The sequence below is a fragment of the Tamandua tetradactyla genome, chromosome 21, assembly GCF_023851605.1.
Source record: "Tamandua tetradactyla isolate mTamTet1 chromosome 21, mTamTet1.pri, whole genome shotgun sequence".
Lineage (NCBI taxonomy): Eukaryota > Metazoa > Chordata > Mammalia > Pilosa > Myrmecophagidae > Tamandua > Tamandua tetradactyla.
In genome coordinates, this window is record NC_135347.1 from 15,611,249 (window position 1) to 15,635,452 (window position 24,204).

General features: G+C 38.9%; 1 long non-coding RNA gene and 1 pseudogene across 2 annotated transcripts in view; both read right to left on the reverse strand.

Annotated features, from left to right (window-relative positions):
• LOC143665287 (uncharacterized) overlaps positions 1-24,204 on the reverse strand; it is a 313,239-nt gene that overhangs the window by 200,031 nt on the left and 89,004 nt on the right. For both annotated transcript variants that reach the window (XR_013166837.1, XR_013166836.1), the window contains exon 4: positions 21,670-21,769. This is a non-coding gene — a long non-coding RNA (uncharacterized LOC143665287). The remainder of the gene's footprint in view (positions 1-21,669; positions 21,770-24,204) is intronic.
• Positions 6,222-7,269, reverse strand: LOC143665750 (bifunctional methylenetetrahydrofolate dehydrogenase/cyclohydrolase, mitochondrial pseudogene; annotated as a pseudogene).

Here is a 24,204-nt window from a genome sequence, read left to right on the forward strand (position 1 = left end):
CCAACCCATGAACATGAAATATCCTTTCTTTTATTTAGGTCTTTGATTTCTTTTAGCAATGCTTTGTTATTTTCTGTGTACAAGTTCTTGGCATCTTTAATTAGATTTATTCCTAGATATTTTATTCTTTTCGTTGCTATTGTGAATGGAAATTTTTCTTGAATTCCTCTTTTGATTGGTCATCTCTTGTGCATAGAAACACTCTTTATTTTGGGGTTTTGATCTTGTATCCACCACTTTGCTGAATTCATTCATTAGCTCTATGAGTTTTGTGGTGGATTGTTCATGATTTTCTATATATGGGGTCATGTCATCTGCAAATAGGTAAAGTTTTGCTTATTTATTTCCAACATAGGTGCCTTTTCTTTTTCTTGCCTAATTGCTCAGGCAAGAACTTCCAGTAAAATGTTGAATAGCAGTATGTATATACCACATTTTGTTAATCCACTTGTTTGTTGATGAACACTTGGATAGTTTGCTGCTATGAACATCAGTGTGAAAATGTCTCTGTCACTGCTTTGAGCTCTTCTGGATATATACCAAGTAGTGGCATTGCTGGGTCATAGGGCAATTTGATATTTAGTTTCCTAAGGAACTGCCAAATGTGTCCCATAGTGGCTGTAACATTATACATTCCCACCAGCACTGCATAAGTGTCCCAACTTCTCCACCTCCTCTCTAACATTTGTATTTTCCTGTTTGTTTAATAGCAGCCATTCTTATAGGTGTGAGGTGATGTCTCACTGTAGTTTGCATTTCCCTTATAGCTAATAAGAATAAGCATCACTTCATGTGCTTTTTTTAGCATCTGTATTTGCTGTTCAGGAAAATGCCTATTCATATATTTAACCCATTTTAGAACTGAGTTGTTTGAGTTGTATGATTTATTTATGTATACAGCATATCAACCTTTATCCAATACTTGATTTCCAAATATTTTCTCCCATTGAGTTGACTGCCTCTTCACCCTTTTGACACAGTCTTTTGAGGCACAAATGCACTTGATTTTATCAATTTATCTAGTTCTTCTTTTGTTGCTTATGCTTTGGGTATAAAGTTTAGGAAGCTACCTTCTATTACTAGGTCTTGAAGATGTTTCCCTACATTTTCTTCTAGGAGCATTATAGTACTGGTTTTTATATTTAGGTGTTTGATCCACTTTGAGTTAATTTTTGTATAGGGTGTAAGGTAAGGGTCCTCTTTCATTCTTTTGGCTATTGATATCCAGTTCTTCCATCCCCATGTATAGAAAAGATTATTTTGTTCCAGGTTCAGTGAATTTGGGGGCCTTGTTGAAGATCAGTTGATCATAGATTTGGTTGTCCATTTCTGCACCCTCAATTCAATTCCATTGATCAATACTTCTAGCTTTGTGTCAGTATCATGCTGTTTTGACCTCTGTTGCTTTATAATAAGTTTTAAAATCAGTGTTAATCATCCCACTTTGTTCTTCTTTTTAAGGATGTATTTAGCTATTTGAGGTCTTTTTCCCTTCCAGATGAATTTGACAACTAGCTTTTCCACATCTTCAAAGTAGGCTGTTGGGAATTTTGATTGGTACTGTGTTGAATCTGTAATCAATTTGGATAGAATTGGCATCTTAACCTCATTTAGCCTTCCTATCCATGAGCAGGGAATGTCTTCACACCTATTTAGATCTTCTCTGATTTCTTTTAGCAATGGTATTTACCTTTCTGTGTACAAGTCCTTTACACAAAGGACTTTAATTTGAAAGTAAAATGGTAACCTACACAATGAAAGAAAATATTTGGAAACCATACATCTGTTAAAGGATTTATATCTGTAATATATAAAGAAATGCTTCAATGTAGACAACCAATTTAAAAAATGATCAAAGGATTGGAATAGATATATCTCCAAAGAAGATATAAAAATGGCAAGAAAACACATGAAAAGATACTTATCATTAGCCATCAGGGAAATGTAAATTAAAACCACAATGAGATACTATGTCATTTGAATGGCTTATTATTAAAGAAAAAAGAAAATGGAAATATGGAACACTCATTCATTGCTGGTGAAAATGTAAAATGATGTCATCACTCTGGAAGACAATCTCTTGGACCCTCAGAAAACTAAGTATAGAAATACCATATGATTCAGCAATTCTTCTGTTCAGTACATATCAAAAAGAATTGGATGCAGGGACTCAAACAGACATTTGCACATCTATGTTCAGAGCAGCATTATTCTGTTGCCAAAAGAGGGAAGAAAGCCAAATGTCAACCAATCAATGAATGATTAAATAATATGTTGCATAGACATACAATGGAATATTATTCGGCCACAAAAAAAGAATGATACCCTGACACATGGAACAACATGGATGAACCTTGAATACATGTTGCATGAAATAACACGAAGCAATGAGTTGTAGTTTTCTGTGTACAAGTCCTTTGCAACCTTGGTCAGATTTATTCCTAAATATTTTATTCTTTTAGTTGCTATTGTGAATGGATATTTTTTTCTTTATTTTCTCTTTCAATTGTTCATTGCTGGTATATAGAAACACTTCTAATTTGGAGGTACTGATCTTTTACACCCAACCCCCCTCATTTTTGCTGAATTAATTTATTGGCTCTAGGAGTTTTGTTGTGCATTTTTCAGGATATTATGCATACAGGATCATAATATCTGCAAATATGGAAAATGTTAACTCCTTCCTTTCTAATTTGGATGCTTTTATTTCCTTTTCTTGTCTAATTGCTATATCTCCCTGTTAAATTGTCTCTTTTCAGTATATAATGCCCATCTTTGTATACTGTAACTTCAAGTCTATTTTATCTGATATTAGCATTGCTACCTCAGCTCTCTTTTTGTTCCTACCCACATATTCTATTTTTTTCCCAGCCTTTCAGTTACAACCTATTTATTTATTTGAATTTATGATGAATGTCTTGCAGATAGCATGTAGTTTGGTCATATCTATTATGCCAAACTCTACCTTTTGTCTGCAGAATGTAATCAATTTACATATAAAGTGACTACTGATATTACAGGACTTTGTTCTGTCATTTTGCTAACTAGCCTTTTTAGATCTTGTATCTTTTTAGCCCCTCACTTCTGTCAATGTCTATTTTTACACATATAGGATTTTTTGCATTATTCCATATTGATTACTTTCATTACCATCTGTATATTTTTATCTACTTTTCTTGTGGTTACTATAGATTTAATATTTAACATTCTAACTATACAGCAATCACATTTTTTATACCAACTTAACTTTAATAGCATGTGCATATACTTTTCCTGTACTCTTATGCCCCCTCAACTATTTTTTGTGTGCTTTTTACCATTTAAACCTTTGTACATTGTATATATATAAAAAAAACTAGATTTACCATTACTTTTTAAGCATTTGTATTTTAGAACCTGTAGGACACAAGAAATGTAGTTACATACCAAATGATATAATACAATAATACTTGTATTTATAATTACCCAAATGGTGACCTTTGCCATAAGTCTTTATTTCTTTATGCTGTTTTGAGCTGCTGGCTAGTGTCCTTTCCTTTCTGTTTGAAGAACTTCTTTTAGCATTACTTGCAAGGCAGATCTAGTGATGATGAACTCCCTCAGCTTTTGTTTATCTGAGGTTGTCTCAATCTCTCCCTTATTTTTGAAAGAAAATCCCATCGCACATAAAATTCTTGTCTGGCCATTGTTTTCTTTCAGCAGTTTAAGTATTTTAGCCCATTGCCTTCTAGCTCCCATGGTTTCTTATGAGAAATTGGTACTCAATCTTATTAAAACTCCCTTGTATGTAACATGCTGCTTTTCTCTCGCTACTTGCAGAACTCTCTCCTTATTCTTTGTATTCAATAGTGTGATCAATGTATGATAGAATATATTTTTCTTCCCATTTGGTGTTCTGTGGGCTTCTTGGGTGTGCATACTCATGGTCTTTCGCTAATTGAGAATTCACATCTTTTGAAATTTAAGAGGTTCCCTCTCATTGTTTCTTTAATCCTTCTGACCTTTCTCTCTTCTCATTCTGAGACTCCCATTATGCATATATTGGTGCACTTTATGGTGACCCAGAGATGTCTTAAGCTTTTTCCACTTTTAAGATTACTTTTTTTCTTGTCCTCAGCCTAATTTAAAGTGTCTTTTATTCAAGTTCACTGATTCTTTCTTCTGCCAGATACAATCTGGTCTTGAAACCCTCCTGTGTATTTTTCATTTCAGTTATTGTGGTCTTCAATTCCAGTAGTTTTGTTTGGCTTCTTTTTAAAATTTCTATCTTTTCACTGAGATTCTTACATTACTCATTCATACTTTTCCCAATATATTTTAGTTCTTTCTCTATATTTTCCTTTATCTTCTTGAGCATTTTTAAAGCCATATTTTTAAAGGCTTTGTTCCTTATGTCCACCTTTCATCTTCTTCATTTGTATTTTCTTTATTTTTATCCTATTCCCCTTTTTATAGGATTTTGGTTGTCTCCTCTGTTTCCCAAGAGACAGACGTCCCTCTCCTTGGTGTGTGAATCTGTCAAGACTTTGTCCCAGAGTGCCCACCTCTGTAGTTTCTTACATTACTTTTGTTGTTTTAAGTTGCTTTGGCCTAGAGAGCAAATTCTGGGAGGAGAGGTTTCCCAGACAAAACAAGGTCAGGGATTCTTGAAAAGAATACACACAAACTCCATAGTACCCTGGGGAGAGGATAAGGAAAGACACCATGAGCTTGTCTCATGGTTCCCCAAAGCTAAGTTTTCCTGGCCTGGCCAAGAAATGTAGCCCCTCAACTATCCCTCCCAGCCCTGATGAGCTGTGCTTCTTTAAGTCTCCACCACCATAGCCCCTGTATAGGGTGGACTGAAGCAATGGCTGCTTTCAGAGCTGAATCCTCTGCAATCTAAATTTGCTAATCAAAAGCTATCATCTGTGATCAGCTGTGCCCTTCCCTCGTCTTGGTGAAGAGGATTTTTATGTCCCTTTCTGTCACCAGTGAGCTAGCCAAGAGCTGGACCCTCAGGCGGCCTACTGTGAGAGTAGGTGATGGACACCATGAGCCACATGCAGGGAGAGCAATTTAGAATTCTCTACCCTGGTTTATCACCCTCTTTCTCCTGCTCTTCTCTGAGTGCTCCCCAGTGTTTTCCTGGACTCTGTGGTTTTGAAACATTTGTTTCAGACATTTCTGCCTTTGGGTGGAAGGACAGTCCTGAATCTCCTACTTGTTCACCTTCTTACAATCTTCAGTTTATTTATCTTTTTTTATTAAAAGTATTATTCAGAAAAGTCTGGTTAAATTCAAGATTAAATTAAGCTCTTAAAAACCTTTTAGGAAAACCAGCAGATGCAAAGAGAAAAGGAAGTAGATACTGACAAGCCTTTGGTGGAAAAATAAGTTGCCCTTAAACAAGCTGCCCTTGTGATCATCAAGCCCAACTCTGTATCAGCTTTGTTTTTCAAAAATAGGTTTCAAGCTACACCAAAGAAACCATACAGATACTCTTTGGTAGTTAAAAAAAATTAACAATTAAGTTTAAAGATATAGCAAAAGCCAAATATGACAACACACATGAATAATTTAGGTAACATAAACCTTTTCAATCTCAGAATACTAACATGGGGAGACGTCACTGAAAGGTAATACACATAAAATGAGAGCTAATAACAGATAGAATCCTAAACATTTTTCCAGTGACTAAGTCACAACATGGCAATTTAGGAATCTATTAGCATGTAGTTTTTCTTCTTTCCTACTCAATTTATACCCATGTTTATAAATCTGGGTAATTTTTTTCTTAATTGCTATCATTTATTCCTGTTTACCATTCCCTTAATTTTCTCTGGCAACATTTTTCCTTTGGTCTGACCACTTGAACTCAACAGGTTTGGAACCTAATGTGGGTATCAACTCTTATTGGGGTAGCACTTAGGAAATGCAATCCTAGAAATGGCAAATTTTAACAACTGCAGTCCCTGACAAAGTTAAGCATCCATTTGCAAGGTGACAATGTCCCATATTAAACAGCTTGGGACTAAGAGAATGACTTCTCTTGGGTCCCATGGCCTAGTAGGATACTGATATGAACTATTTGTGCAAACACCCACCCATTTAAGCTTTCAATAAATACAAAGCACCATTTCAAACCATTTCAGTAGAATAAAAAAATATTGCATTTGTATTGGCCCGTTTTGCTTCTTGAACTGTCTTGGAAGGCTGTTCATAAAGGAGAAGATAAAAAGTTAATTGATTGTTCCTTCAAGCTCTTTAGACTTCAACACTTCCCACTCTTCAAGTCTTAGTAGCTTTTTTGCAGCAATAATGGTATTCTTTATCAGCGTGCCCACTGACATGGGACCTATGCCCTCAGGGACAGGAGTGATGTGACTGGCTTTCTTCCTGATTTCTTCAAAGTCCAGATCTCTAACCAACTTGAGCTTGGAGGTTACAGGATCTTTAACTCTGTTTATTCCCGCAACAACAATGATCGCGGCTCCTTCCTTGATCATATCTGCTGCAGATTTGGGATGCCTGCAATGGATTCCACAATATCTGCAAGAATTGTATATTTCTTCAACTATTCTTCGGGAGTGTAGTGATGAGATATTGTAGCAGTGGCATCACCTCCAGGACATTCATGCACCCTGTCTGTGTGTAGTAACATTGCAATGGCATTCCAACATTCTTTGGCCTTCCAGCCACAACCACATTCTTCACCAGTGGTGGAATTCCAGTTCACTTAATTATTTCACACACACCCCATGGGGTAGAGGAGAGGTTGGAATACTGGTCTAAACACATCAGCCCTACATTAATTATATGGAAGCCATCAACATCCTTGTCTGAAGACACAGCATTGCAGACCTTTCTCTCATCAGTGTGCTATGGAAGATGCAGCTGAACAAGGAGGACATTTACACTGTCATCATTATTTAGCTGATTGATCAAATTCAACAGTTCTTCCTCTGAAATCGAAGCTGTTTCAAAATTGTTTCACTGATGATTCCCAGGTCTGTGGTTGCCTGGGTCCTGTTGAGGATGTGGAGTGACTGGCGGGATTCTCACCAACCAGAACCATGCACAGGTGCAGCTGCCTGTTGCCAGAGGCCACCCACTCTTCCACCTCCTGCCGCACTTCCTGCTTGATCTGCTGGGCAAGTTTCTTTTCAGAAATTATACAGCTTCATTTCCAACAGCGAAGTGATGGAAGGACTGATGGTGGAGGCGGCAGCTTTGCGTGGGCCGGAGCAGCCAGGGGCAGTACCCACACCAAAGAGAGCCATCGCCCATGCCACTGCACTCCCCGGGAGGAAAGGTTTATTTATGTTGTCTGTGATGACGGTTACACAACTGTGTACACATGTAAATTCTTTAACAAACTGTATAATTCAAATATATGCAATTGTAAAGTGCATGTCAATTATGACTGGATATATCTGTTTTTATTAAAGCAGAATCACATAATGATTTTTGATTATCCACACTCAGCATATAAAGGATAGGGTTCTTTCAAACACAGCCTAACACATTGCTTTTCACTTTTTTACAACTGATTTGGTGATGGCGCAGATTAGATTAGTATTAGATGGAGTGCTACATGAAAGTAAATGTTAATTAATATTGGCTTCAAAACATTTTATTCTCTCATTTAAAATGTCCACAAGTAGTAATCCGAGGACTAAGAGAGAAGTTTAACAGACTTATCAGGGACTCAGTGATCCATCATTAAGTCACGCTCCAGCTAGTCATTCCAGCAGGAGAAAAGGGAAAGGGTCAAGGAAATACACATTTCTCTCTTTAAAGATATTTTTCAGAAGTCACAGATGATACTTCTATCTATATTTCACTGACCCAAACAGAATCACATGGCCACACTTATATCTGATGGAAGTCAGGATATGTACTCTTTAATCAGGATGGCAATGTGGCCAGATAAAAATCTGAGATCCTATTACTAAGTAAGAAAGGGATAATACATATATGGGGCATCTAAGAAGCTCATAGGAGCTTGCAAAGGTCCCACAGGAGGCAAATAAATGAAAAAATAGATTGTAAAGAATTTCAATTTTGAACAAATGATCATTTCCAATTCTGAAAATAAAAATAACTTCCACCCACACATTCACTCTTCATCCCCAATATTCATAACAACAGAGCGGTAATTAGCTGGGGGAGGAATGGAGCACTGAATGTTTATCAGAAATAACTTCAGTCCATTATTATCCTATATATGTGTGTCTTTTATCAGCTAAAATTGGTATAAAATGGAAATGAATGATTTATTAAGCTTTGTAATAGACCTGCTATATGCTAATCAATTTGGTGGCTCTAGGTAGAAAAATGATTCCTAAATCATACATGTTTTTCCTGTTGCATTAATCAAGGATACTCATGGGACAGGATTAAGCCATATTAAACAGATGTATTTATCAACTACCAACTTTGTGGGACAGGGTTTTTTTTAAGTTTGATGATTTTATAAAACCCCTTTGTAATCCATCCTTCCTTCAGCCCCGGTAGATATTAATTATTACCTCATATAGATACTAAGTACACCAAAGAATTATAATTTTCAGATTCTGAAGGGATTGTTTTCTTGCTTGCCCTACATTAATTTCCATCCACGTTACTTTCTGGGGACACAGAGAGGGATGCTATGACCACAGGGATAACAGTCACTGTTGCTATACTAAAAGTAGTTAGGGAGACATATATGTGATCAGTAGACTTAACTAAGAGTTGCAAGGCAAGGGCAGAGTTATGTTTCCCATATGTCCATCTTGGTCCCTTTGGCTGTTTGGCCTCTGCTTCTACTGACCAGAGATTTAAGACTGTGAAAACTCAGTACTCCTAAATCTCCTAAATTCCTAGATTCTCTGGTTTAGAATAGGAGGGAAAGAACTGGGCAAGAGAAGAGAACATAGTAAGCTGAAATGTTGCAATAGCCTGCTGTGTTTTTGCTTCCTATTCAATAATCTATTGATTCATTTAATAAAAGACTGAGTGCCAATAGGAGTCCAGTCAGGACTTCTGAAAAGTTAAGCAAATACTAGGTCACTCTTAATTTTTCTGAGGATTTTGGGTTATTACAAAATGAAGACTATGACTTTCAGAATCCTGGAGTAAGGTGCACAGTAGACACTTTACCAGCAAGACAACAACTTAAGTCTTGATATTTATATATAAAATAATCTTTCAAAGGCTCTAGAAATTTTCCTCAGGGCATACAACAAACAGAGAAGCAATCATTCAAGAAAAATCTATTAAATCTCAGTAAAAACAGTGATTCTGTGGCATTTGATCCACTCCATTCCTATCCCCCCATGCAGGCCTGTATTATAAAACCTCTTTCCCAGATGTGTGTACAGCAAAGATTCCGGGGTTCCTTTCCCTCAACTCCCAGTCTGTGGCTATGGTTTTACTGTAGAAGGAGCAGGGCACTGGTATTTTCATCACTCTCAGCACCATGTTGCAGAAGTTCTATTTCAAGTCAAGAGGACCAGGTCTCTCTTCCTCTAACCAGCCCCAACATGTGGTATAAATATTCAACCTTAAGCACGGAAGTCCAAGAATACTAGGGCCTAGTCATCTATACCCCAGCTTGCTTGTAAGACAGAGGCTCCATGAAGGGAAGGACAAGCTGAGAAGATGAGGGACTTTCCTCCATCCCTGGGTCCCACTCATAGAGCAGGATGTTCCTTCTGGAATAGCCATAGCCCAGCCCCCAAGAGGTGCCCAGTAGACTCTTTCTGTGGGAGAAAGGCAGGCCATGAAAATGAAAAGCTCTGCAACTCTGTCTGGCCATGACAATGAATAGCTCTGCAACTCTAACTGAGGCACTGCCTTATTTGGAATAGGGCATAGAAAACTCTGTGCCTAAGGGCACTGTTGAAAGCAATAGAGATTTGGCTGGAGAGCAATTATGGAGGAAGCTGGTAGCTCCATGATACAAACAAAATATCAGAGAATCCAGAAGTTTAATAAAGAGAATCAGGCAAAGAGATAACCATGAAAAGCCCTCCTGAGAGCCAACTCTGAGTATTTGAAAGGTTATGCACATATGCTAGGCTGCACCCACTCAGACTCAATCACAACAGGATGGGGGCAAACTTGAAAGCACTTCATGTTGCCCACAAATCCATCAACAAGTGACAGAAGCATCACTGGCATAAGGGACTTATATTAGTTAGGGTTCTCTAGAGAAACAGAATCAACAGGAAACATTTACAAATATAAATTTATAAAAGTGTCTCATGAAACCATGGGAACACAGATTCCAAAATCCACGGGGCTGGTTGTGAAGCTGACGATTTCGATGGAGGGTCAGGATGAACTCCACAGAAGAGGCTCGCTAGCTGAAGCGGGAAGAGAGCCTGTCTCTTCTGAATCCTCCTTAAAAGGCTTCTAGTGATTAGATTAAGCATCACTCATTGCAGAAGACACCCCCTTTGGCTGATTACAAATGGAATCAGCTGTGGATGCAGCTGACACGATCATGACTTGATTCTATGAAATGTTCTCATTGCAACAGACAGGCCAGCACTTGCCCAACCAGAAAAACAGGCACCACCACTTGGCCAAGCTCACGCATGAACCTGATCATGACAGTCCACCCCTTGTTTGGCAGCTATACACATTACCTTAAACCATACCTAATTCCTAAATTAAAAAAAAAAAAAACAGTAAAACACACATTTTTTTCTTTCACCTAACAATAATCAACTGTCCTGCATATAACTGGAAACACATTAAATCTCTGCAGAATAGGGTGCAGGTCCTTGGGTAATATTCATTCTTAAACTTGATATATTACCACTTAAATGGTATAACAGGAACAAAACAGCATTACAGTCCTCATTTCTGTAACTGATCATGTGGTTGTACTTCATATTTTTCACTATCTTCTTCCATTACCCATTCCATGTTCCCTTTACCCTCAGCAAGTACTTCAGCTGGCCGTGGTTCCTTGCCTGGTGGGAAACCCTGAAGTTTCAGAGCCATTGGGAGTCCTGCCTGCATTGGGTTGTTGCCATTTTCCATTGATCTTAATCACAGGGCATTGTAGTACTAAAAGACACCCTAGGGGATGTGCTATATTCCAAGAAAAATCTTCATTACCTCTATTGTGTAGTTGCAGTCCTATTTCCCCTTGATAGTCAGGATCAATCACCCCAGAAACATAATGTAATCCCCTTCTTGACTTGTTGATCCAGGGGCATGAGTAGCCCAAAGTGACCAGGTGGCAGTCTTAGATTGCAGTTCAAGGGAATCACTGTTGTTTCTCCTGGTGGAAGCACTCCCCATTTTGAAACTAAAACCTGTAGACCAGCAGAGCTCAGGGTCATATGGACAAGAAGCAAAAATTTTTCAAGTGGATCACTAGGGGTAATAGTGAGTGGTACCATTTCCATTTCCACCCCTTGGTTCCTGGACCCACAGATCCTGGCTATGGGAGAAACAGCACCATACAGCGGCACTGATTCAGAGCATATACAGCTTCCTGGAGGACATTACCCCACCCCTTCAAGGTATTGCCACCTAGTTGGCACTGTAGTTGAGTTTTCAAAAGGCCATTCCACCATTCTATCAATCCAACTGCTTCTGGATGATGGGGAACATGGTAAGATCAGAATTCCATGAGCATGTGCCCATTCCCACACTTCATTTGCTGTAAAATGTGTTCCTTGATCAGAAGCAATGCTGTGTGGAATATCATGACAATGGATAAGGCATTCTGTAAGCCCACAGATGGCAGTTTTGGCAGAAGCATTGTGTGCAGGGAAAGGAAACCCCTATCCAGAGTACATGTCTATTCCATTTAGAACAAATAACTGTCCCTTCCATGAAGGGACTGGTCCAATGTAATCAACCTGCCACTGTGTAACTGGCTGGTCACCTCGGGGAATCATGCCATATTGGGTGCTGAGTGTAAGTCTGTGCTGCTGGCAGATTGGGCACTCAGCAGTGGCTATAGCCAGGTCAGCCTTGGTAAGTGGAAGTCCATGTTGCTGAACCCATGCATAACCTCCATCCCTACCACCATGGTCACTTTGTTCACCATTGCCCCATTGGGCAATGACAGGAGATGCTTAGGAAAGAGGCTGACTGATATCCACAGAACGGGTCATCTTATCCATTTGATTATAAAAATCTTCCTCTGCTGAAGTCACTCTCTGGTGTGCATTCACATGGGCCAAAAATATCTTCATGTTTTTAGCCCACTCAGAAAAGTCTATCCACATACTTCTTCCCCAGACCTCTTTGTCACAGATTTTCCAATTATGGTCTTTCTAAGTCCCAGACCATTCAGCCAAACCATTAGCAACAGCCCATGAGTCAGTATACAAACACACTTCTGGCCAGTTCTCCTTCAAGCAAAATGAACAACCAGGTGCACTGTCAAAGTTCTGCTCACTGGGAGGATTTCCCCGCACCACTGTCCTTCAAGGATACCCCAGAAAGGGGTTGTAGTGCTGCAGCTGTCCACTTTTGGGTGGTACCTGCATATGCTGCTGAACCATCTATAAACCAGGCCCAAGTCTTCTCTTCCTCAGTCAATTCATTGTAAGCAACTCCCCAAGGGGGTATAGCTCTGGTCTGGGAAAGAGAAGATAATGCGGCAGGAGTGGAGACCATGGGCATTTGGGCCACTTCCTCATGTAACTTCCTTGTGTTTTCAGGACCTGCTCTGGCCCTATCTCATATATACCATTTCCATTTTACAATGGAGTGCTGCTGTGCACACTCAACTTTATGGCTTGGTGGGTCAGACAACACCCAGCTTATGATAGGCAACTCAGGTCTCATGGTAATTTGATGACCCAAGGTTAAGCATTCAGTCTCTACTAAGGCCCAGTAGCAGGCCAAAAGCTGTTTCTCAAAAGGAGAGTAGTTACCTGCAGCAGACAGTAAGGCTTTGCTCCAAAATCCTAAGGGTCTGCATTGTGATTCTCCTATAGGGGCCTGCCAAAGGCTCCAAGCACCATCTCTATTTGCCACTGACATTTCCAGCACCATTGAATCTCCTGGATCATACAGCCCAAGTGGCAGAGCAGTTTGTATAGCAGCCTGGACCTGTTGCAGAGCCTCCTCTTCTTTAGGTCCCCACTCAAAATTAGCAGCTTTCCTGGTCATTTGATAAATGGGCCAGAGCAGCACACTCAATGAGGAATATGTTGTTGCCAAAATCCAAAGAGACCAACTAGGTGTTGTGCCTCTGTTTTGGTTACAGGAGGGGCCAGATGCAGCAATTTATCCTTCACCTTAGAAGGGATATCTCAACATGCCCCACACCACTGGACACTAGAAATTTCACTGAGGTGGAAGGTCCCTGTATTTTTGTTGGATTTATTTCCCATTCTTTAACACGCAAATGCCTTATGAGTAAGTCTAGAGTAGTTACTACTTCTTGCTCACTAGGTCCAATCAACATGATATCATCAATATAATGAACCAGTATGATGTCTTGTGGGAAGGAGAAATGATCAAGATCCCTGAGGACAAAATTATGACATAGGGCTGGAGAGTTGATATACCCCTGAGGTAGGACAGTGAAAGTATATTGCTGACCTTCCCAGCTAAAAGCAAACTGTTTCTGGTGGTCCTTACTAACAGCTATTGAAAAAAAAAAAAAAAGCATTTGCCAGATCAATAGCTGCATACCAGGTACCAGGGAATGTACTGAATTGCTCAAGCAATGATACCACATCTGGAACAGCAGCTTCAATTAGAGTTACCACCTGGTTGAGCTTATGATAATCCACTGTCATCCTCCAAGACCCATCTGTTTTCTGCACAGGCCAAATAGGAGAGCTGACTGGGGATGTGGTGGGAATCACCACCCCTGCATCCTTCAAGTCCTCAGGAGTGGTAGTAATCTCTGAAATCCCTTCAGGAATCTGGTATTGCTTCTGATTTACTACTTTGCTAGGTAGGGGCAGTTCTAGTGGCTTCCACTTGGCCTTTCCCACCATAATAGTGCTCATTGCACAAGTTAGAGAGCCAATATGGGGATTCTGTCAGTTGCTCAGTATGTGTATTCCAATTATACATTCTGGAACTGGGAAAATATCTGCAGAATGGGTCCGGGGGTCTACTGGACCCACTGTGAAATGAACCTGAGCTAAAACTCCATTGATCACCTGGCTTCCATAAGCCCCCACTCTGACTAGTGGACCAGAGTGATGATTTAGCTGTAGACATTCTAGATAAAATTAGAATTAATGTCACTCCTGAACCAGTGTCTAATAATTCCCCAAATATCTGATCATTTCCTCTTCCCCACTGTACAGTTACCCTGGTAAAAGGCTGTCAGTCTCCTTGGGGAAGGCTTGGAGGAAGAATAACAATATAAATTTGTGGCAGTGTAACAGGGTTCTCCCCCAAAGGGACCTGGCCTCCCCTTCATTCAAGGGGCTCTAGGTCTGTAAACTGTCTCAAGTCTGGAAATTGATTAAGGGGCCGTACTCTGTATTTTTATGATTCAGGTTAGACTTCTGTTCACTTGACCTAGAACTCTTTTGTTTATACAGCTCAGACAAGAATTTAGTAGACTGTCATCTATTGTATTTCTAGGTACCCCATGATTTACTAGTCAATGCCACAAATCTCTGTGAGTCAGATAATTTTGACTCCTGCTTTGAGATTGTTGTCTATTATAAAAGCCATGTCCACCCTCTCTTTGGTGATTAAATGCTGTCACCTGGCTTCTGCCAATTCAGGATCTAGTCATCCCCATTGTGTTTAAGCATTCCAGCTCAGTGACAGCAGTTCCCACAGTAATATCTGACCTACAGAGAAGCACAACTACAGAGCTCTTCAGGGATGATGGCTCTAGTCTCACACATTTATTTCTCACTGTTCTGGTAAGAGGTTCATCCTCTGGACATTCCTGGGGAGTGGGTGTAAGAGCAGGCTTTGCATGCTAAATTCACTCTAACATTCCAATCTCTCTAAGCATCATCTACATTATAACCAGGGCACTTCTGACATTTCAACCTCAGGTAATGTTGACCACCTTTTGATTCATGTTTCAACCAACCATCCAAATAAACTGTCAATACCTTTTCTAACACCTCAAGCTATAAGATTGAATGCAAAATCTCTGCTTAGTGGGCCCATATCAATAAATTCAGCCTGATCCAGCCTTATATTCCTCCCACCAGTATCCCACACCCTTAAAATCCATTGCCACACATATTCCCCTGATTTCTGTCTATATGAATTGGAAAACTCACACAGTTCTTTTGGTGTATAATGTACCTCCTCATGTGTGATACCTTGTACCTCACCTTTAAGGGTCTATTGGGACTTTAGTTTAGTTATAGGTCTGGAAGAAATGAGGGGTGGTGGGGGTAGGTCATGAAAAGAATTAGAAATATCTTCCAAGTCATCTGCTTCAGGGCATTCATTTGCAGTTTCATCTGGTGAAACAGGATTAATCACTCTTGGGCTAATCCCTACAGGAGGAGGTTGGATGGCCAACTCCTCAAGGCAGGCTGGAGGTGGACTGGCTATGTCCTTAGGGCAAACTATTACAGGGTTATCTAGAGAAGACTCAGCATGACCTAGGGTTTCAACCTCATCCCCAACATCATTATCAATCCATATGTCACCATCCCATTTTTCAGGGTTCCACTCCTTTCCAATCAATACTCTCACTTTAATGGCAGACACCATGCAACATTGAGATTTTGGTTAACGTTGCAAAGTTGCTACTCTAACAATAAGATTCTGAGTCTGATTTTCAGAGCTCTCAAGTCTACAGCTATAGGAAATAAGATTTCAGGATACTTATAGAAACTTCTGTATCTGTCAGATGGCCCTTCAGCTTCTCATTTGAAGCCTTATGCCCATCCCTTTCACTCCTTAATGTAGCCAGTGTATCTAACAACAACCAGCCAACATCTCTATACCTCTTATTTCTACAAAACTCCGTAAAGGTGTCAAAAACATTATCCCCCAGAGCCTGGCTTTGTACGAGTGAAACATTAGAAGAATTGAATGGTGATATTTTGATTATCTCTTTTGCCAACTCACTCCATGGATTGGAAGTGTCATTCTGATTATGGGAATCAGAGTCCTTAGTGCCTTTGAGACCAGTCGGAGTAGAAAACCATTCATAAAAACCCATTTTTATAAATCTGTTTCTTACGAACCACTCCTGGTACGAAGTTGTATTAGTTAGGGTTCTCTAGAGAAACAGAATCAACAGGAAACACTTGCAAATATAAAATTTATAAAAGCATCTCATGTGACTGCGGGAACACAGAGTCCAATATCTGCAGGGCAGGCTGTGAAGCCAACAATTCCAATGGAGGGTCTGGATGAACTCTACAGGAGAGGCTTGCTGGCCGAAGCAGGAAGAGAGCCTGTCTCTTCTGAATCCTCCTTAGAAGGCTTCCAGTGATTAGATTAAGCATTACTCATTGCAGAAGACTCACCCCTTGGCTGATTACAAATGGAATCAGCCATGGATGCAGCTGATGTGATCATGATTTAATTCTATGAAATGTCATCATCACAAAACACAGGTCAGCACTTGCCCAACCAGACAAACAGGTACCACAACTTCGCCAAGTTGACACAGAAACCTGACTATGACAGGACTTAAGTACAACCTCTGATCAAACACTAATGAACCATAAGCTACACTGACCCACTGGCACTCCTAGGAAGTCAAGCATCCCAGAAGCCAGAAGACTATTTAAGCCCAAAGCAAATCCTTCCCAGGAACCATTAGAGGGGATCCTTCAAACTGCTAGCCCATGGATCAATATGTGGCAAAAAAAGTAAGCTCAGAATCATGATAGCAGCTTCCAAGCCACACATATCCAATAGTAAAGATTAAAAATCTAATTGTCAGATGCTGCAACAATGGCTCAGCAGGCAGAATTCTTGCCTGCCATACTGGAGACCTGAGTTTGATTCCTGCCCATGCAAAAAAAAATCTAATTGTCTAAGGAGACTTAGGTATAACCTTTGAACAATAAGTGGACTATGCCAACCCCTGTATAGCCAAGCTAAGAAATAAAAACAAGGGGTAGAGAATATCAGAGGCTGGTCAGTATGAGGAAAGTAGATTTTAGTCATGTCACTAAACAAATAAAGACCAAGCAATTACTAATCCTCTGGGGAGGGGGTTCAGTATCTAGAGTTGATATAATATGCTGTCTAAAACGTCCATTTTAGGAAGATCACTGAAAGTTATAGAGGGGATGAATTTGAAATAATACAAGACTGGCGGCAAGGAAACTAACTTTATATTTTAGGCAAGAAACATTGGTCATCTGAATAAAGTGATGAAGTAGGTCACAGAAAAGGGAAAGGACTCTAAAGACTTAAAGAAATAGCATTGACTAACTGTATATAGGATGGGGGATAAGAGAAAAATTATTGAAGATGAAGCCCAGATATCTGATAAGGTAAAACCCACTTGTCTGAAATAATTGCTTTTGGGAGGTTGGAATTGGGAGATATTCATTGCATTTTGCACATGTTCAGTTTGACATATTTCTGGGACTCTCAAGTAAAAATGTTCAGATGGAGGTTTAGTATACAAATCTAAAGATCATAGGTTTAAGGCTGTGTCTTTGGGGGCTATCAGGATGTAGGTGATAATAGAAGTATATGAGTAGATCAGATAAAAAGAACATTTAGATAAGAAGGAAATAATCAGGTTTCTATCTTGAGCAACTAGACACAGGGAATAAAGTGGGAAGAATAAGTGTTCTGGCAAAAATGATGAGCTCTATTTCATCCTTTTTGAGTTTGAAAGAACTATGGGTTATTGAGGAGGAGTTAGCTACCCAGTAGATAGATAGGTTGGTCTGGAAATCAGACACTCCAATCCTGTAGGAAGTGAGAAAGCAGATGGGGTCCAGGGAACAGACTGGCATCTTCTATTGGCGCCCTAACACTCCTGAGCTTTATGATCCCAGAAAAATCATTTGTGATCTCTGATTCTCCCTATACCCATATGACAAATTAGGACAGCGAACAAATTATCTTTATACTCCTGTTCAGCTATAAAATATTAATCCTCAAATCTAGTTTGCCAACCATTTTGCCCCAAGTTACATCATACCTCATGTCCCAGCCTTTGCTTATTATAATGCTTCTTGAACCTAAATCATGCTTCCTTGAACTACCTCCCCTATCTTGTATCATTTAGAATACATTGGGTTGCAAGTACATAAACCCAAATAACATTTGACCTAAACAGTTAAGTAAAGATATTGACTTAAGCAACAGAAAGACCGTGATGTATTTCAAGTTTCACAAAGAGGTTACAAGTATTAAGAATTTTTCTGCCTTTCTGCTCTGTCCCCTCTCTGTATCAGCTTTGTCCTTAAGTTTGTCTCCCTCATGGTATAAAAGAGTCCATAATTCTATGCTTTACACTACTACTCTGCACTAACTACCACCTAGAAGGAAACATAAATGTCATGAGATTCCAAGCAAAATGCCCAAAATTTATGCAAATTCAACTAATGTTTGGCACTGGGGATTGGGTCAGGTGACTCAATGACTATGGATGTGAACCCATTTGTAAACAGACCTTTAAAAAAGTTATTAGTTAAAATATTCACTCAAAACAAATGAGGGCATACTTTAGTCCATTATGTCTAAAGTCTTTATAAGCAAAGGAAACTTGATGCAGAAGGAGAAACCATGTGGAACAGCCAGAAAGTAGAAGTCAGTGGAACCCAGAATAGAAAGAGAAGATGCTGCCATGTGCATTGCCATGTGATAGAAAAGTTAAGGGTGAAGGATTCCTGGCAGTCAGTCCAAGAATGCCACAGAGTTCTGGGAGAAAACATCACCTTGCTAATACCTTGATTTTGAACTTCTCTTAGCATCAAAGCTGTAAGCCAATAAATTATTGTTGTTTAAGCTAACCCATTGTACAGTATTTGTTTTATCAGCAAGGAAACTCTGATACTGGATTATCTGAATTAATTACAATGGAAAGGAAGTAGTTACACTGACTAGGTTAGGCCAATCAGAGCATATCCAGGGAGCAGGTAAAGCCTCAATCCCATTCAAACTCCGTTGCTGCTACCCAATAGCAGATCAATGGGATGAGTACTAGGGAGACAATCATAACATCTTCTAAGTAGAAATATGTACCCCAAACTGCCAAATGTTACCCATAGCTCAGATGCCACCTCCTTTCATGGGACCCTTCCTCATTCAGTAAAATGTAATGTTTCCCTTCTTAACATAGTCTCCACACTGTATATATTTTTAAAATCTATTTTATCTTCCTAATTATAACCTTCATTAGGACAAAGATTGTGTACTGTTTATCACTGAATTTTCCATTTCTCTGGTACACTCTAACCTTCATTTTTAATAAATGTTTGCTGAATTAAAAACAAATAATACATTCTGGAAAGTTGAGAAATGCACCCTCATTTTTCTTCTATCAATCCTTGGGAGACAGAAATCATCCCTAGCTTATACAGAGGAGTATTGGAAATAAAAAAGAGTAAAGTGACTCTTTGAGCAATAATTCTCAACATTTAAAATATTTTAACAGTCTATTGGTTCTCCTTGACATTTATGATTTCTTAAAATAGTGAATGACAAGAATTTGAATTTCAACCACTTTAACATGATACTTAATTTCTCACCCTCTGCTGAAAGAACTGAACTGATGGGGAGAGTACCTAAAATGCAAATAAATTCCCCACCCTCTCCTATTGGAATGATTGAAGACTGTGTCATTTTCTGCCTTTGAAGAAAGGGGAGAAGAGAACTGGGTTTTGATTATGAATATATTGGCTCTAGTTTTAATGGACTTTGCAGGTCTACTTTAAATGAAAAGACAAAGGCTTTTGAGGGATAGAATAAAGAGACTTGGGGAGGACAATAGTTCTGTGGGTAAAAGGAAGGGAATTCCTGTAAAGACTGGGTGGAAAAAACCCAAACAAATGTTTGCTGATCTTGTACCTGCTTCCTACTTTCCCCACCTGGTACTGAGGATAAGAGTAGGGCACTATCTAGGAAGTGCTGGTACATACCAAAGTCATGTTGGATCCAATTTCTAGACACCCATCCACAAAGCTCTCCCACTAAGAACCTGTTTACCACTAGTTACAGGCCTTAGGACAATTGATTGTCCACTCTTCACCTCTACCCATCTGTACTAGCATCAGCATCTTATCACTCAGAGGGAACAATGTCCAGTCCATTCACAAGCCCTGGTCTGTCTTTAATCTATTAAATACAAAAGACACATTGCTAAAATTCCCCCAGGCCATATATGGCCAAAGAGAATATCAAAGAACAGCCCCCAAACCTGCCCTTGAGGGGCTGAAGAAAGCAAGTTCAAGACTCAGAATTGTAGTTGTAGTTAACTATAACCACCAATACAACTTTCATAACATCAAAGTGAGTATTGTCACATTTGTTTTGAGAATTTGAAAAATTAATACCATCCTCTGAAGAAACTGGAGACATTCTGGAGTATTGTAAAACCAAATATTAGGGGCTCACCAACATCAATCCAGAGATGGGATAGTATATTGTCTTCTAAATTCAAAGTCATACTTTAAGATTGATAGAAAAAAGTCATCAAAGTCATCTCTCTGTAATATTTAGGAAGATTTGGAACTGTTCCCATTATCTTGAGATTTATATCCTGCTTTTCATTTAAGGAATGAGTGGTACCAGCTACCAGCCTAAACATCATGGTGACAAGGAATCACAGAAAATAAAAGCAGGGCTGGTCCTCAAAAACTTTGGCCCTTTGATCTCCCAATGCTATACAGCTCCTCAATGATAACTCTCTTCCCTCAAGTTAAATCTGTCTTCTGCTCCCTCTCTACTGTCCGTTTACTATTTTTGTCCCTTATCAGTTGCTGTACCCCATTCCCCACTCTAAACACCAGAGGCCCTTCAGCTTGAAAGAGAAAAAAAAAAAGCTCAAATATGAATAACTGTGAAGAATACATTAGAAGCTTAAAAATGGCCCAGGTCCCTGGAGTACATACATTATAAAAGCAGAGACTTTGAGGTGAAAATAAATTTCTGAAGGTGGATTTTAGAATTTATGTCCCCAGATAACAGAATGTCTTCTGCCTGGGTCTCTTTTTAAATCCCCCATATTGCTCACTGACAGCTTAGCCACTAATTCTAAAGCTGGGGCTCAAAGGCCTGTTTCTTTCCCAGAGATGAAAGATTTTCACTAATGTGCTCTTTTTTGATCTTTTAACACTTAGGTCCAGAGCAAGCTAATGCTTTTTGTACTAAGAGATAAACTAGCTACTGGATGGACAGAAGATACAACCGGGGCCACTGGAGCAGACGGAGGAAACTGACTGGCCTGTGGGGCTTCAACCAAACAAAGGCAGTTTTTTACTATTTAAAAAAGCATCATATTCTTAGATTTCAACCAGCCGCACAATTAAATCTTTCACCAGAGTTTGTGGAAAGCAGGCAAACTGACATACTGGATGTGTTTCCCTTTCTCTCATCTTCCTTCTGCTGTACAAGTGCTAATCAAAATCAAAATCACCCACAAACAGCAATAACCATAGCTGGCCTTGACTACTGGGCTACTTCAGCAAAGCACTCTTCTAAGTGCTTCCTTCATGTGTGGTGCCTCATGAAAACCCTGAGTTAGGTACTATTATCATTTCCATTCGAAGGTGAGAAGATGGAGATGCAAGTGAAATGACTTACCCCAGGTTTTGCAGCTGGTCAGGGTCAGAGCTGGAAGCTGGGGTGTTGGACGGCACCCATTATTCTCTTTACCTCCTCCTCAAAGAATGCACAAAGCCTCCTGATGACACACAAAAAAAGATGATCTGATTAAGTGCTGAATAATATGAATACTGACTGCAGCTTTATAGATTTCAAAGTTTTTATAATAGCAATATAATTTAACAGGTAGAAATAGAACATAAACAAAATAGATTCTCCTATATAATATTTTCCATCTTGATAGATCTAGCAGTGCCTTTGTTGGATCATCCATAAAATGAGAATAGTAGCTAATATCTTAGCTCTACATAAAGTAACATACATAAAATCTCTCCATAAACTTTAAGTCCTTATCCAAATGTCAGAAGTAATTATTTTTAGGCATCTACATGTACAAGCTTCCAAATTCGAATTCTATAGTTTCAGTGTTTCTGCATACAAGTTAAAGGTTCTTATATTTGTATTTAAAATGGGCATTGCACAAGGTAAAAATGAATGATCAGATTAACACTAATAATTTAATTTTTAAACTTTTCTTCACTTAGAACAAATTCAGTAGCAAACAATAAAATGCTTACATTGAGTGAGAGACCATGAGAGAAAGGGAAAAGCATTATATGTTAGTATCTTTCATTGTACTTTTTTCCTGCTTTTTGAACAAGAGGCCTCATATTACTGCTTTTCCCTGGCCTCTGTAAATGATATCACTGGCCTGGGACTCAAAATAGTTCTCCACTAGAGCTCAAAACATTCTTTAGGACAGACTATGCTCAATTTAAAGGGATTATGCTTATACCTGATAGATGGAGGCAGTGATGGCAATGCATTGGCCTGTGTCCCCGCATGTCCTGCACATTTGTGCCTCTAAAGTTAACAGCGTTAACCATCAGTACAGGATAATTCCTCCTATGGCTCATTTGGGTTATTAAAGATTGAGGAGCACATACACCAAACATATTCCTCAGAGAAGACAGGAAAACATCCCAACCATTCTATAGTAGTTTATTCCTGAGATCCATAACTATTTGTTTATGTATTTGTGAACAAAAATAGCTCCTTGGAAATAAAAAAAAAATGTGTTTTTGAAATGCATAAAGCACTCTAACTGTAATTATTTGTGTTCCTTATTATTCTAAAGCGAAGCTTTCTAATTAGACTCCAGTTAAAATAATCATAGGATGAATGGTGTCTTCTGCCACATTGCTCATAGTAAATAGCTTCACTATTTTGCCCATTCTCTACTCTGCCTCCAAAACTTGGAGGCCATTATCATGGGATTCCTTCCCCATGCTCACAGTTCAGGAATACAAGCCTTTTAATTCCCTCTCCCTGTCACAGAACAAACCTTGGAAGAGTTTATTTTAAATCCCATTACATTTGCTTTTTATCATTACCATCTCTAGTATCTGGGTTCCACGTTATAAATTTTGATTACTTAATGACTGATTAAATCAATGAATAAATGAATAAACAAAAGAATAACAGAATATATGAAATAGGGAGTTAAAAGAATCCTTTTCACTAGCAGAAATCCTTTTCAAAATGCAAGTAAGGGACAATCACAAAGGATCATGCAGAATATAGGAAATTATGGAGAAATCTCGTAAGTCCCCACACCCTCAACTCCAATAGAGTCTGGAATTCCAACAAGGTAATGAATTCCTTTGTTATTGTAGCAGAGAATATGAATAGTTTTAAACTGTTGCTTCTAAAAGAGGTATGCCTAAGGTAGTAGCACTCTTTTTTTGAGTAAGTATTTCTGTATGTTTAGATTATGGGAAAAAATTGGCATATGCAAACCCTAAGTCTGTGGTTAAGAATCTTGTTGCCTTGCCTAATTGCCTTATCTCTGTTCAAGGAGGCTGCTCTGTTATGAACATTCCCCAGAAAGGTCTAAAGATGTTAAAAACTAAGAAGTCTGCGTAGATTTAATCATCCAGCTGCAACCCTTGGCTTCTCAGCCCTAGGAAAGTTTATAAAAAGTAATGAAAACTGATTTTCTGAAAACCTATACCCTCCAGATGGGTCCCTAGACCAGATAAGTACTGAAATGCAGAGGAGCCAGCCTTTCCAGAACAATTACTAATTCCATTCCCCTACTCCATATTATCGACCCTTCCAACATGAAGAAGTTACAATGGGCATAGCCCAAATACCCCTAAAGAGTGGGAGAAAGATCAAAGGTGATGCTGGAGTTATACAGAGAAGGTAGGGTTTAACCAATGAGTATGATTCCTGAATCATAATATTATATTTCTTTTAGTCGGCAGTATCTTAGAGCAGCTAGAAGTAAAAACATAAAATTGTGGAACTATAATCCATACCAAACTCTGAAATCTGTGCTACAACTAATTGTTATGATGTGCATTGAAATTTACTACTCTTTCGTATATATGTTATTTTTTCATAAAAAAGGAAAAAAGTCCATTGTAATGATGAATGCACATCTATATGATGATATTGTGAATCATTGATTGTACACACTGAGAGATTACATGGTAAATAAATATATAA